The sequence below is a fragment of the Myotis yumanensis genome, unplaced genomic scaffold, assembly GCF_028538775.1.
Source record: "Myotis yumanensis isolate MYYU_CA2020_CCGP unplaced genomic scaffold, mMyoYum1.0.hap1 SCAF_1, whole genome shotgun sequence".
Taxonomy (NCBI): domain Eukaryota; kingdom Metazoa; phylum Chordata; class Mammalia; order Chiroptera; family Vespertilionidae; genus Myotis; species Myotis yumanensis.
The window spans coordinates 77051947-77068184 of record NW_027223752.1 but is presented as its reverse complement, the minus strand read 5'-3'; the positions used below and the strand labels follow the sequence as shown (position 1 = coordinate 77068184).

The following is a 16238-nucleotide window of genomic DNA, read 5'->3' as shown; positions in this document are numbered from 1 at the left end:
TGTCAAAACCCATGCAGTCTTAACTACAAAGTCATATTACCTTTAATTTCCACTGTCATTTTCCTCATCTTTGGCTCTATTGATTATCCAGTCCATAATCCAATATTTCTATATAACACCTAATGGAGTTTCAGAATAATGTTTAATAGATTGTCCCAAGTTTTAAAAAGGATGCAATCTTACTATCAAATGAAGCCACCATGAAATAAGTGGAATAAGATGGTGGGAATATATATTCTAAGTCTGCCCCTTACAATCAGATTAGTGTGGTAGATAGAGCTCAGGCTTTGGAGCCAGCAAGCCCTGGGTTATGTGCCTTTTAGATAAGTTACCCTGTGAAACCAGTTTTCTTGTCTGTAAAATGACAATTAGTATATCCATATTATGTGAGTACTTAAGAGGATGGCAGATAATGTATATGGAGTGCTCAGTACTTAATAAACAATATATAACTGCTAATCTAATGTTGAACTTCAGGAAAATCATACAGTCCCACAAGCAAAGCAAATGTTTTGATAACATGGGTTTGTTTTCTATGTATACTTGGTAGCTTAACTACTGAAGAATTATGATAATAATTTCTTTGCTTTGACTTGGACTCTCACTCTGTCTTCATATTTAATGCTGTTGGGTTTAGTCACCTGGATGAATTACAACTTACTGCTCCTTATAATAGTCTGATAAAATATTAATAATTTAATACTAGTGAAAAATTTGATTTAATGAGTTCTTAAATCACAACAAATTACCATTCTATCAAAGTTTACATTTATAAGAGAATTATGGTCACTTATTTATTCAGTAAACTTTTACTGAATGTCTTTATGTGCCAAGCACTAAATGTTTGCTGGGGATACCATTTGAATATATATCACTCTATTCTGAAAAGGTCAAAGTCTAGGGGGAAGACAGTCATGCCAACAGAGAGCCATCAAATCACTTTGAAGACCAGTAAAAAGGTATTACAACAGTTTAATCAAGAGACAACCTGAGGCAGTGGCAATGGGTTGAAGTGCAGAGTACTTCTGTCCATTGATGATATTCACTAACTAGAACTGATGGAATGTGATGCCTGGTAGAAAGCATATTTGGGGAGGGCCGAGTGCAAAGGAAAGAATCTAGGCCAGTGATGGCGAACCTATGACACGCGTGTCAGGGGTGACACGCGAACTCATTTTTTTGGTTGATTTTTCTTTGTTAAATGGCATTTAAATATATAAAATAAATATCAAAAATATAAACCTTTGTTTTACTATGGTTGCAAATATCAAAAAATTTCTATATGTGACACAGCACCAGAGTTAAGTTAGGGTTTTTCAAAATGCTGACACGCTGAGCTCAAAAGGTTCGCCATCACTGATCTAGGCTGAATCTTTGGTTCCTAGTTTGAGCTAGACTACAAGTTGTACAAGTTGTAAAAGTGATGTACTAAGCAAAAATATGTTTTCCTTAAAATCTAGCACATGGAATCATCTGTGATATTTAAATCAAGAAAAGAAAATGTAAGGGATAATGATGTTCAACATAAGTAGAATAGATAAAATGGAAACAATAAAATTAAAAGCTCACGAATACAAGTAGTTACATCACCATCATATAAATTAGATGTAATAATTTATGATGATGCAAATCACTGGGACAGAAATTTTACATTATTGGTCCATGAATAATTTTGTATTTTCATTTCGCTTTTGTTCTATGGCAAATATCGAATATCCCATCAACAGCATTTGGTACTTAAAAGCATACCAATGTCCTCAGTAAGGTGAGGCTCAAATGTGGTTCTAACCTTCAGTGTTGAGACTGATGCCCCAGAGGCATTTCAGCACCTGTGTGCCCAGCCTGTTCCAACCCGCTGCAGTCACTTAGCAGGAGAAAAGTCTAGATTACAAAAGGATATAGTCAATGGATTGGTCTGCTCTTTAAAAAGCTATTTGGAGTTTCAATTGCAAGCTGCTTGCTGAACAAAAATCCTCAGACACAATCAACCACAGGATTTCAACCAGACTCAAGTATTTCACAAAGAAATGATACATCATTTGTCCAAAGAGAATGAAACACCTGTTTCTAAGAGTGATTTAAGTCAATAAGTAATAAACTAAATCTTTGTTATAAATGCTTTCTGGTGTCTGAATGACTGCTGCCCTTTTGGAGGGCAAAGTGCACAAAAGATTCAGCGACCTTGTGACTTGGCAGTCAAATAATTACCATTATGTTCAGTCAATGTAAATGAGCATGGCTGACAATGGGATAATTGGCTGCCTCTGGTCAGCCAAGTGTACTTTTGACCTTAATGAGAACCTAGTCAATTAATACTTAAGGCAATAAAGACCTCTTGCTGATAAGTTAGACAGAACTCATCTTTTCCCAACCGGATTAGAGCTGCAAAGTGGCAAACTTTTAATTTAGGTAATATTCTCTTCTTAGCACCCTCTTATTTAGCTAACGGTGAAATTGAACTGTGTAATGTGAAATATTTGATTCAACTATTTATGTTTAAAAGACTTTTAAAAAACAAACAATAATTCAGATACTAAAATGATAACTTCTGGTGTGCATTTGAATTATATGCTAATCAACTGAAGATGGTCATGGAGTTAAAAAAAATACATGTTTTCTTAAAACTAAAAGAGTCTATATTGAAATTCTAGAGAAATTAATGAAATTTGGTGGACTTGTTTTTCAATTTGGGTCTCTTTTCTGGGAATTAAGATGGTTGTAGCTAACATTCCAGAGACATAGAGTATTCTTTTGAATTAAAAATAAACATGCTACTATTGGTTCTCATGAAGATATGGAAATGCTTTTAAAAGAAAAATTTCTTTAAAACAGAAATTGTCACTTTTTAAAAATATATTTTTAAAAAAATACAACTTCGGAGAGGAAGGGAGAGAGATAGAAACATCAATGATGAGAGAGGATCATTAATCGGCTGTCTCCTGCATGCCCCACACTGGAGATCGAGCCTGCAACCTAGGCATGTGCCCTGACCAGGAATAGAATGGTGACCTCTTGGTTCATAGGTTAACGCTCAACCACTGAGCTATGTCAGCTGGGCAAAAATGGTCACTTTTAAGTAATAAAGTGGAGTCTTCTGTAACTTGATCAATATAAAGCAGCATCTCTTCATGTGCTCTACAGGCTAAACAGTCTCAATGCTGAAATGAGGCTATAATTTGTAGGAACATCCAGAATTTCTTTCTGTTTACAACATATATCTGGCAACAAAAGAACACGTTTATTATTTCAGGTTAAAATTTATCATTTGGACACAATGACTAAAATTACAATTCCTTTCCTTCAACATTCTTCTTCTCTGTGAACGCTTTTCTGTTTAAACCTTGCAACTCCTTTGACTCAGATGATACATTTGAAAATGTATGCAATTGATATAGGAGAGGAGATAGAGTTCTTTTAAAAAATACTTAAAAAGCAGTAGCTGTGTATCTGCAATAATTGTTTCATGAAGCTTTTAATACAGATAAATATGCAAGTAAGTCATACTGTTTTTAAGACACCGTTTTTACACAGTGTATGACTGAAAACAGAACAACCATTCTGCATATTTAGATTCATAATGAGAAATATGCACCATTCAAAACAAAGCACATTTCCCAAGGAATTCAAACACACCGTTTTTCCTCAAACAAATCTGGAGTGGAATGTACATAACTCTGGTGCTGTGTCACATATAGAAATTTTTTGATATTTGCAACCATAGTAAAACAAAGACATTTTTGATATTTATTTTATATGTTTAAATGCCATTTAACAAAGAAAAATCAACCAAAAAATGAGTTCGCGTGTCACCTCTGACACGCATGTCATAGGTTCGCCATCACTGGCATAGGCCATTCTTACACTAAAAGATTATTCATTGTTAATCTGAAATCTAAATTTCACTGGGCATTCTGTATTGTTATTTGCTATATCTGGAAACTCTAGAATCTAATCCATCATATTGTTGGAAATGAAAGTCTGGGCTATATTCTAAGTATGACTTTGAGAAGTCAGACATGGGTAATGCATTTATTGAGTCACTACACATTTGAGAATGTGAATTTTTTTCAAATACATCAATTTGTCTGATGCACATAGTTTTAACCTGAGAATTTTATAGACAATGTTCCATAGTCTTTGCAACTGTAATTTAAAAAAATTCGAGTTTTTAAGTCTCTCTCCCATTTTTAAATGATTTCAGAGACGAAGGGAGAGGGAGAGAGAGATAGAAACTTCAGTGATGAAAAAGAATCATTGATTGGCTGCCTCCTGCTAGCCCCCTACTAGGGATCAAGCTCACAACCAAGAAATGTGCCCTTGCCTGGAATTGAACCCAGGACCCTTCAGTCCACAGTCTGATGCTCTATCCACGGAGCAAACCGGCTAGAGCTGACCTTCAATTATAAATGATAGCTTTGCTGGGTAGAGTAATCTTGGTTGTAGGTCCGTGCTATTCATCACTTTGAATGTTTCTTGCCACTCCCTTCTGGCCTGCAAAGTTTCTGTTGAGAAATCAGCTGACAGTCATATGGGCACTCCCTTGTAGGTAACTAACTGCTTTTCTCTTGTTGCTTTTAAGATTCTCTCTTTGTCTTTAATTCTTGTTATTTTAATTATGATGTGTCTGGGCATGGGCTTCTTTGGGTTCCTCTAGTTTGGGACTCTTTGAGCTTCCTGGATTTGTAAGTCTATTTCTTTCCTCAGGTAGGGAAAGTTTTCTGTCATCATTTCTTCAAATAGGTTTTCAATATCTTGCTTTCTCTCTCCTTTTTCTGGCACTCCCATAATGTGAATGTTGGTATGCTTGAAGTTGTCCCAGAGGCTCCTTACACTATGTTCATATTTTTGGATTCTTTTTTCTTTTTGCTCTTCTGATTGGGTGTTTTTTACTTCCTCATATTCCAAATAATTGATTTGATTATTGGAATCCTCTACTGTTGAATCCCTGTAAATTATTCTTTATTTCAGTTGGTGTATCCTTAATTTCTGACTGGTATTTTTTTATGTCTTTGAAATACTCACTAAGATTCTTGAAAGTGTCACTAAGTCCCTTTAAGCTCTCATTAAGTCCCTTGAAGCTCTCAGTAAGATCCTTGAGCAACCTTATTACCATTGTTTTGAACTCTGTATCTAGTAGTTTTCTTGCTTCCATTTCTTTCATTTGTGATATGTTTCTTTGTCTCCCCATTTTGGCTGCTTCTCTGTGTTTGTTTCTAAGTATTAGGTAGAGCTGCTATGTCTCCTGGAATTGGTAGAGTGGTCTTGTGTAGGAGGTGTCCTGTAGAGCCCAGTGGTTCAGCCTCCACAGTCACCTGAGCTGGACCCTCTAGGTGTGCCTCTGTGTGGACTTTGTTCACAGTCTTATTGTAGTTGAGCCTTGATTGCTGTTGGCATCACTGGGAGGAGTTTACATCCAGGACAATTGGCTGTGAGAACCAGCTGTGACTACAGTGGAAGAGCTGCTGTGCAGGAGACACCCCTATGAAGCAGGACTTATTTCAGTGGGGCTTTGGTGCTCACTGAGTCTGCCCCTTGAGTGTGTTGCTTGTGGATGTGTAGAGTTGTAATCTGGTATGGTCTGAAGCTGTCTATGGAGTGCATTGGCTCTGGGAACTCCAGGGATGTACAAAGTTAGCCACTGCCTGGGGCCACCCAGGAGGAGATGCAGAGAGATCTGCAGAAGGCTGCTACTTGTATTGGGCTTGGAAATGCCCAGGGCGGGCTCATTTGTGAAACAAGGCAGGCTGGTGCTAGTGCCATATCTTGAGCCTCTTATTGATAAGTTTGGGCCATGTTGATGCCAGTTGCTGCTTGTTTGAGAGATTTTAGAAAAGTCTGAAGCCTAAGCAGGGACAAGCCATTCATATGGAAAAGCCATTGCAAACAGCTTGGGTGAGGCTTCAAATTGGATGAGAGAGGGTCTCAGGTAATCACCAGGGTGGAGCTCACAGTGTAGGCCATGCTGATGGAAACTCAGATATGGCTGCCAGTCAGCTCTGCAATGGGGGATGTCCTAGCACAGTAACAATGACCTCTGTGAGCACCACTGTCTGGGAGAAAGCTGACCCCAAGTTCCTGCCCTGATGCCCAACAATCCAGTACTTCCATGTATGTACCTGGACCCCCCCAAAGCAACCTCCTGGTGCTGTCATGCAGAGGAAGCCGGACTGTATAAGTTTGTGCACCAGCCCTGTATGAGGGACTGCCTGGGTCTCCAGCAGCCTCCCTGTCTGTCACTCAGCCACAATCCCCACTGGTTTTTACAGCCCAAAGTTATGAGGATTTCTCTTCCCAGCTCTGGAACCCTGGGCTGGGGGTATGGTATGGGGCTGGGACTCCTTGCTTCTCACTGGAGGCTTTCACAGTGGAGATATCCCTCCCAATTAAAAAAACAAAAACAAAACAGCACACCACATGTGGGTGTTGGACCAGCCCATTCCCCGCATCTTCCCCTCTTGATGTACTTTCTTGACTTTTCTAATTGTAGGACTTCCATTAAGCCAGATTTTAGGTGGTTCTGAATGATAATTGTTCTGTATCTTAGTTGTAATTTTTATGTGGTTGTGGTAGGCAGCAAGTACTAGCATTTACCTATGCCACCATCTTGGTTCTCTCGTTCCATTGCTGAGTTGCTTCTTTGCTATTTTTAATACATTAATTTTTTTCTTGTGTTATTTTTTTCTTGATTTCTTTCTTTTGTTCTGCCATCTTCCTTTTCACTTATTCCTTTCTTATCTAATATTTAGGCTATTATTTCATAAAGTTAAAGTTATTTTCAATTTTCTTGAGTGTACAAAGCAGTTGCAAAATTTTTATACCATATTTTTAAGTGCATTTCTAAAGTCTTCCTTCTATCTAAATTCTGTATGTTGTACTGTTTTTGCTTCCTTTTTTCTTTTCTTTTTTTTTTCTTTTTGATGGAAACAAAATTTATTTGATGGCTTTCATTTCTGAATAGGGCCATTCTATCCAAACCATCCTTATCCTAAAATAGTGCAGGGATATTCCCTTTGCTTTTTCTTTTTGAATGCCTGGGAACTTAGTAAACTCTTCCAGAACATATGCAGTGGGCATATGACAATGTTCAGTATTATTTTTTTGTGTGTCTCAGGTATCATATTAGAAGGGATGGAAGAAAGGATGTGGGAATTTTGTTTTGAAGCCCCCCCTTCATTTTCCTCATGCATCAGTAGAGTTCAGAGGTGGGTAAGTATTCTGGACTTCACTTTGTTTTCCTATGTTAGCAGAACCCAGATATTTTCCTCTGTGATCTATATTGGTTTGACAGCACATTTTTCCCTGCCTCCTTGATTTTGTTGGCTGCTGTTTGTTGTTCTTGATCAAGCTAATCACTATATATAGATTATCCCCCACCTCTCCCCTTCCCTCCTCCTGGACCCAGAACAGAAATGACCAAGTTCAGTGGCTCTACATGCCAGGCTCCAAGTCATTGTATTGAAACAGTAAGAGATAGGTACATCTAAAGGAATCAACACATATCTACCTGCTCTATTTTAACTCTAAATTTTTACCAAATTTCTGATATAATTGGGAGGATATCAGTTTTTTTTAACAAGTTTATTCATATATTATCCCTCATTACTACTCTCTAGAAGAGGAATTCTGTGCAGATTCCTACCATCTTATTCCAATTTGATTTAAATTGTGCTGCATTTGGATAACACATTTGATCCTTCCCTAGTTGTAGCATTGATCATACATTTTTGGTGTTTCTTTTGCTTCTTTTGTTAACTTTTGGTAATTTCTACAGAAAAAAAAACATTGTGAAACTACCCTTATGTTGCCTGTCATCCTTCCTCTAATTGCCCATTAAAAAATATATATATATCCTTGGGAAGGTAATTTTACTTTTTTAGATGTCAACTTGTAAAATGAGGGGGTAGACAAATGACTTATGGTGTCCTGTCTATTTCCATGATGACATGAATCAATAGAGTATGGTTGTTGTTTTTTTCACTGTAATGTCAACATACAAAAAAGCTGAACAACAAATCTGGCACTCTGTACCTTGTCTAGTTCATAGGCAAAGATTAACTTACTCCATAGTTAGTATTCCAATTTATGACATCAAATTCCCTTGCCTCAAAATTGGCCTTAGGTATGTGCACAAACAGTTCATCTGTAGTAACAGGAGGAAGGCAGATGTAGATAGAATATTAAGTTGTACAGGAAATTTTTCTCTGATTGCTTTTTATTAGCTCTGTGGATTAAGGTCATCATCTGAGAGTCAAGAGAGAGGATTAGTTGTTCCTCTCTGGGTTTGGACCTAGCTTGTGGTGATATGGCTGAATGAACCAAGAAGGTTGGAACTGTCAGTACATATAGGACCCACTACAGCACAGGACCCCTCAGGAAAATGGTGATGAAAATTGAAATTAGCCAGTACACCAAGTACACTTATTCCTTCTGTAGCAAAACCAAGAGAAAGAGACAAGTTGTAGGGATCTGGCCCTGTGATTCTTGCATAAAAACAGGAGCTGGTGGTGCTGGACCTACAATACCACTTCTGGTCTCACAGTAAAGTCTGCCTTCAGAAGACTGAAGGAATTGAAGGACCAGTAGAAGCTCCACAATTTGAAACATTGCTAGCCTATAATAAATGGGTTCATTTATGTAACAAAAAAGGGAGGAAGTGTTTAAGGTCTGGAATGAAAGGAAAAATTGTGAATTAGTCATTAAGGAGTTTCAGAGAATGAATGGATTAGAGAATATGTAGTAAGATTGCTGGGTTGGCACAAAGTGCTCAGTTAGGATGAAAGGTCAGAGATTTAAAGTAGACCCTTCAGCATGATGGTGATTTTCTTTGTGAACTAAATTTTAGCCATGGTTAGGTGCCCAGGTACAGGAAAAGAGTGGGCAATGAACTGGATTTAACCAAGGTTGGAGTTTTATCAAGTGAGTGTAATGGAGGAAGGAAGAAAGGAGCAAGGAAAATAAAAGCAAATGCATGGATGCAGTGATTATAATGATGGGCTATTATATACACTAAAGGAAGAAAGGAAGAAAGAAAGAAAGAAAGAAAGAAAGAAAGAAAGAAAGAAAGAAAGAAAGAAAGAAAGAGAAAGAAAGAAAGAGAAAGAAAGAAGAAAGAAAGGTGGCAGAGAGATAAAAAAAAAAAAAAAGAGGACAAGAGGGGACTAAGAAGCATTAAGAGATGATAGAATTAATGACTATAGTTCCTAGTGCCCAGTGGAATCAGAGTACTACAGGGAGTGAAGTGGAAAGATAGAAGGCAATCAGAGAGGAAAAATGCTTGAAGTGGTATTATGGAGTTCTTATTAGTAAAATGAAAAGGCTCATTGTAGGACCATGAGACTTAGTGTCTGTGGATGCAGAAGAGTGGCAGGTATTGAAATGACTACCTTGTCTACTTTGGAAGGATATTGTAATTACTAAGAATTGACCTAGAACCTGGAGTTAAATATGTAAGGAATAAGGGGGAACTTTTTAATAAGAAGTTTTGAAACATTTTTTCCTATCAGATTTGCAAAGAGGAAAACCATGGATAGGTTCTAATATTGGCTAAGTGTGGGAAGAGTATGAAACAGCATTTTCATCAGTAGTCAGGCAATATTTACCTTTATTCTCATACTTTCACTCAGCAATTTTATTATAGGAACTAGAGGCCCAGTGCACAGAATATGTGCATGGGGGAGTGTCCCCTCAGCCCGGCCTGCACCCTCTCTCAATCCGGGACCTAAACCAGCAGTTGGACATTCCTCTCACAATTTGGGACTGCTGGCTCCTAACTGCTCGCCTGCCTGATTGCCCCTAACCACTCTGCCTTGGCCCCTGCCACAGTGGCTTCGTCTGGAAGGATGTCCAGAATCATGTCCAGAAGGTTGTTTGGCTGTCCAGTCTAATTAGCATATTATGCTTTTATTATTATAGGTAATAATAAGAAAAAACATGGGCCTTTAGGGTTAGACCTAAGTTAAATTCCAGGTGTTTTTCTACTTTCAAATTTGTGATCTTGGACCACCTAATTAATATCCTTCTAAGTGTTATTTTGATTATGTTAAAAAATGAGATTAAAATATCTTCTATGGGGGGTGATTATAAGGACTAGATGAGTTAATGTAATGGAAAACATGAGATTTATAACTAGCTTTCAATAAATGATAGCTATTATTGTTATTGTTAGTGGTAGAAAACGCATGAGATTAGAAAGTTACTTATGGGTTGAATGCTATTCTTGATCCATAGTGATGTTAATCAAACTGGGATGGTTGGTAAGGATTTATGAATTGTTCACATGGCCTTAGATTCAGTTAGCTTCTTTGTAATCATCCTTAAAATTCAAATCAATAGTCATTTTTCAGTGTTTCTACATGTATAGTACTGTTTAGGCTCAAACAGAATTCAAGATTCTTGTCCTCAAATAGTTTCCAAGCAAGTGGGGTAACAGATGAGCCAATAGCAAACTATTGTATAAGACGAAGTATAGTAAGACCTCAGGCGTTTAAAGAAATTAGTACCTGGAGAATATTATGCTAAGTGAAATAAGCCAGCCAGAGAAAGACCAGTATGACATGATCTCACTCACATGTGGAATCTAAGAAACAAAATAAACTGATGAACAAAATAGAACCAGAGACATAGAAGCAAGGAAGATACTGAGGAATCTCAGAGGGAAGGCAGGGGTGGGTGAGTGGGAAGAGACCAACCAAAGAACTTATATGCATATATACATAACCCAAGGACACAGACAATAGGGTGGTGAAGGCCTGGGGCAAGGCTGGGTAGAAGGGGCCAATAGAGATAAAAGAGGACATCTGTAATACTTTCAACGATAAAGATAAATTTTAAAAATAAAGAAATGATTATTCTCTATTTTGAGTGATAAAGGAGGGAAATGAAGGACAGCAGCAACTACTACCATTTTAATTGTGATGTTAACACAGATAAAAATGGATCTCTTTGGTAATACAGCTAACACTGGGCAGAGGATGCATTCAAACACTATCTGTTCAAGCCCCAAATCGATGCTTTCAACTTCTACACTAAACACCATACACTATTTTAGATGCTATCCTATATAATAAAAGGCTAGTATGCAAATAGATCAAATGGCGGAACAACCGAACAACTGGTCACTATGACGTGCACTGGATGGTGGAGTAGGTGAGCGGGGGCACCAGACCAAGGCAGGGTGCCAGTCCCTGTCATTGGGGCGAGCCTCTGGTGGTTATTGAAAATTCTTTGTTCCCACCTGCCGTGGTCTTGCCCGGCGCTTGCATCTGCTGCCAGCGCCATCCCCACTTGCACCCACTGCTGATGCCAGAGCCGCCACTCGCACCTGCTGCTGGCACCCAGCACTGGCCCCAATTGCTTGGTGCCGTCAGCAGGTGTGAGCGGTGGTTGCTGGACCCAATTGCCCCTCAGGGCTTTTCCACCTCCCCTTGTTCCTGAGGGGCTAATGGAGCTGGCAGCTGCCACTTGCAACCATTGCCGGTGATGGCCCCACTCACATCCGCTGCCAGTGCTGGCCCTGCTCACACCCACTGCCGGGACTCAGCACCGGTCCCAATCACTTGGCGCCATCAGTGAGTGCAAACAGTGGCTGCTGGCCCTCATCGCCCCTGAGGGCTTCTTCATCTCCCCTTGCTCCTTAGGGTGATCAGGGTAGCAGCCACTGCTCGCACCTGGCACTGGCCCCAATCACTCTGTGCTGTCAGCGAGTGGGAGTGGGGCTGGTGCCATCAGTATGTGGGAGCGGTGGTGGGAGCAGGGCTGCTGGCAGACAGACGACCAGAGGCCACAGTTGGAAGGGCAGGGCGGGGGTGCAGAGGATGGGCCAAGACCTGCCCCTGTGCCCACTGCAGCCTTGTGGCCCAGAGTTCCTTTCAAGGTGCACGAATTTGTGCACTGGGTCCCTAGTACTTTTTATATTTATGTAATGACTGATACTTGTTTTCGTGGATTGGAATGGATACACTTACTAGTAGTTATGATTTGGCTGCTTGAGTTTTTGTTTACAATGCCACTTGATGGTAATCCTTCCATAGAATTTTTACCAGTTTCTTATTTGAAAAGCTGGTGCAGAAAAAGTGACCATAAGCAGTAAATGAAGTCATGCTGTCAGAGCTGAGGCAAGAATTACTTTCTGCTTACAAAATCATGTTATTGGCAGTAGCTGCTTTTCCTTGCTAGTGGACAATATTTTATGATATTTCACTATGTTTCTTGCTTTAATTAACTACACAAATAGTACACCACCTTCAGAAGCAAATACTACTGAGAACTGAGCCATTTGGGGAGTGAATGCCCAGATCTGCACCTCAGGAATGAAATTGTCTTGGGCAAACTTTTTAGTATTTCTTTAACACCTTAGAAATTCAGGAATGAAAAATGTTGCCTAAACAATTTTGTCATTTAATCACTTTCTATTTTGCATCATAATTCTGTATAATAAAAGACTAATATGCAAATCGACCGAATGGTGGAACGAGCGGTTGCTATAATTCACACTGACCACCAAGGGGCAGACACTCAATGCAGGAGTGGTCAGTGCGCTCCCACTGCTCAGCCAGAAGCTGGGTTCATGGTTGGCAAGCGCAGCAGCCATGGCAGGAGCCTCTCCCACCTCTGTGGCAGTGCTAATGATGCATCAGTCAGACATCTCCTGAGGGCTCCTGGGCTGTGAGAGAGCACAATCCGGGCTGAGGGATCCCCGAGTGCATGAATTTCATGCACCGGGCCTCTAGTTATTTATAAACTAATTTTATTTGCCTTACCAATGTATAAGCTAGGTTAAGGCAGCAGCTGAAGTAGTATCTTGAGCATGAGCAATAATTATTGTATGAATGATTCATAAACCTGAAATATTTCCAGGGAATGTTTATATATTTAATGCTCAAGAAAAACAGCAGTATTAGGTTATAATTCAATATGATAATGAAAGCTTTGAAGAATAAAGGCTTTTTAGCGTTCAAGGTCCTTTGAAGGCAGAGCTATATACAAATGGCAATTTTTAATGCTCAGATATACCAAATAATGTTTAACTGATGTTTTGAATCAATATAAAATAAGAATGGTTCATATGCAATCAGCATTTTAAAAAAATTCCAAACTATAGGCTTTCTATGGTACTGTGCTCCCTTCCCACTTTTTCCTCTCCTCCAGGAACTGGGAGAGTCCCTGGAATGACCTCTTTAAATGCTGTGCTTTCTCTACAGCACTTTGGTGTGAAATCTTTTTCTCCTTCTGAAGCTGGAGGGAGCTTCCCAAATGATTGATTGGTGAGGTGTCCCCTGGACACACTGGTGCAAACACCATGCAACTGCTGATTGATGTGCTCGCTCTCTCACGAACACATTCATTTTCTCTTCTCTAACTCACACAATTTATTCATCCCATGATGCATTTATGAATCCATTATCACTGTCTTTCAATTTTTAAGCAGGTGAAAAGATGAAAACTTAACGCTTATAAGGTTATAAGGTTTATAAGGCAGGTCTATCTTAAGTAAAATAACCGATCTTCCCAAGTATGCAGAAGATTTCTTTTACTCTGATTAATTACAAATTGAAAACAGCTTTGAAAGTGTGAAAGAAGATAGCATGGACATCTATATACTTGGGTCGAGTCAGCTATAAACACCTGGGCTAATATGGAGATAAGGAGACCAAAATTCTAGTTAGGGTTCTATCATTGCTTGTGAGTTTGAGAAAGATAAACTTCTTGGACTTCAGCTTCTTTATCTGTAAATTCTGAGGGCTGAACACATGGCTTTGAAGTCTCCTACTAGTGACAGCTTCTGTGATTCCCTAACTGCCACTGACAGGTTGGAACACCTTGAAGAAATCTGACACTCAGGAGAAGTTCAGAACAAAGTCACTTTTGGGAGGTATGTTAATCATGGTACACATCATTAACGTAAATTAAATATAAATAATTTGCCCACTCAGGAAAAATATGGGCAATTTAAAAATTAAAAGAATCTATCATATGTCAAGGTTCTATAAAACCAGAAAAAAAATTCTCTGATTCATATAAAGTTTAGGAGCAAACATTAATGTTATCGATATTTCTGGGTCATTGTTTACATTGGAGTAAGAGAGGGAAATTAGGAGGGAAAGTAGAAACTTAGTGTAAGAATAGGGCTGCCTTTGGTTTTACAAAAGAGAGAAAGGCTTGTCTGATGCCAGGGAAGAGTTGCTTTTATCTTCCAGGAAGACTGATTTCCATGCGGTCCATCACTTCAATGAACTGCAGAAGAGCATTTTCAACCAAACCAACACATTTCAACTTTTCATGAAATTGTGCATTTGAAACGTCTTAACAGCCTCCCACAATAAAATAATTTACAGTGCTATTTGTTAAAAAAAAAAAAAATGAAAACACAGAAGAAGGTTTAAGGGATAGGGTCCAGGACATTCTGAAGCAAATACTAAGAATCTGAGAGGCAAGTTCCTTTAGCTTGTTAAAACATACTGGGGAACATTTATTCCTTCATCCATTATATTCCGATAATATTTGTTGAGCACTTGATTGTCAGGCACAGTCTCTGTTAATTTTGTTCATCCATATATCCTTACTGGAGGATATTTAGATGATAATGTGTGTATTGTGATATCAGTTATCACACCCCACCCGTCTCCCTGCCCATGTCTCCCTTTTTAATAGTATTTTTTCTTGAATGCTCTGCCTGCCTTTTACTGAGCATTGGGATTAGTGCCAGACTGCAGTAAGCAATTTGTTCATCCTTGGAGAGCCCATTTGCACTACCCCATGATACGGGCATTTAAATGATTTTATTCGTTCACCTGTGTTGAACATTAAGAGGGTAAATTTTCAGCCCAGGGATTTGGCTTTAAAACTCCAATTGATGTTAATGAGAATTGGTAATGAGCCCCTTCTTCTTAATTAGTGGCACCATACCTGTGACTGTAGGAGGCATGGCTCAGCCGTGGGGAGCTTAACGAGGTGATAACAAGGAGAAAATGTTTAAGCCTGGATTTTGGCCTGGTCCATACTTTACTGTGCAAACATACTTTAGGACCTGATGCTTTAAAGTAAATTTATTACCTGGCTTTTATGGCTGTAGAGACCTTCCTTACGAACAATCTGTCTTTCCTATGAAAAATACTCTTGTTCTGTAGCAAAGAGTGACACAGAAAAAGCTCAGTCAAAAGAGCAAGAATATGATCAGATTTTCTCTCCTTGTTTATGCAGACCACATCTGAGGATCAACAAACTCTCCCTTGCTGTTCTATTGCCTCAATTAAGGAAAAACCACAGCTTATCAACCTCATTCCACACCAAGGGGAAGCATGCCTTCCTTTCTTTAGGTAAATTGAGCCCTTAAATATCATTCAGGACATTACAGGGAGGAGTTCAGGAATTAAGAGTCTGACTTTTCTAACACCTTTCCTTGAATATTATATGATCATTTTGGTATGTGGATACAAACACAAGGTTTGATCTTGCATATCTATCTACTTGAACTGCTTCTTACTGCCACAGCACACGACCTAATGCAGGAAGAATAAAATGATCAAAGAATAATGAAATTTTCACTGTACCTAGCAAAGGACATAAAAGTTGGATTACTGATTTTGTTTGAGTGATGTGCTGTAATTTCATACGCCAACAGAGTGGAGCACAAATCCTGGCCTGCCAGCTTTCATTACTGGAACTCACTTTCCTGCCACCAAATAACTTCTACCAAGTTACAAAATAAAACTGGATTTCTTAACTTACTGAAAAGGAATCTCTTTAGCCCTGAGTAATTAACAGGAACTTTGAGACTGTGGAAGACCTGCTTCGATTGGGAGAGGAGGAGAAATGCCTGAATGCAGGTCTGTTACTATTTCTCTGGTTTGCGATTATTCCCATGCCAAAGATAAAGTAACATGCATGCAATTTCTAAATCTTTACTGTATCTCTTTGCCCAATTAGCATATTGTTTTTTATTCTTCCAACTGGTTTCTCTGTACTAGTTTAAAAATAGTAAAAATAAAAGTAAAAAATGTACATCAATTCAAGAAATAAAAACCAGGTAAAATGTGAAAGTGGCCAGATTTCATGGCTGCATACACCATTTGCTTCTGCCTTCACACATTCAAAGAGCAAAAGCTGAAACCCGGATTAACCATCAACAGTGACATTTTGCTGGTTTTAAAGGGGAAATGTGTGGATGATATTATAAAATCAATGGCAAACACCGCAAAGGGCATACCCATAATCACATTAGGAATCCCTGTGTAACTGAC

General features: G+C 38.8%; 1 pseudogene; it reads left to right on the top strand.

Moving 5' to 3' along the window:
• The first annotated feature begins 8302 nt into the window (after nucleotides 1–8302).
• LOC139003451 (large ribosomal subunit protein eL43-like) lies at nucleotides 8303–8583 on the top strand (annotated as a pseudogene).
• Nucleotides 8584–16238: the final 7655 nt, after the last annotated feature.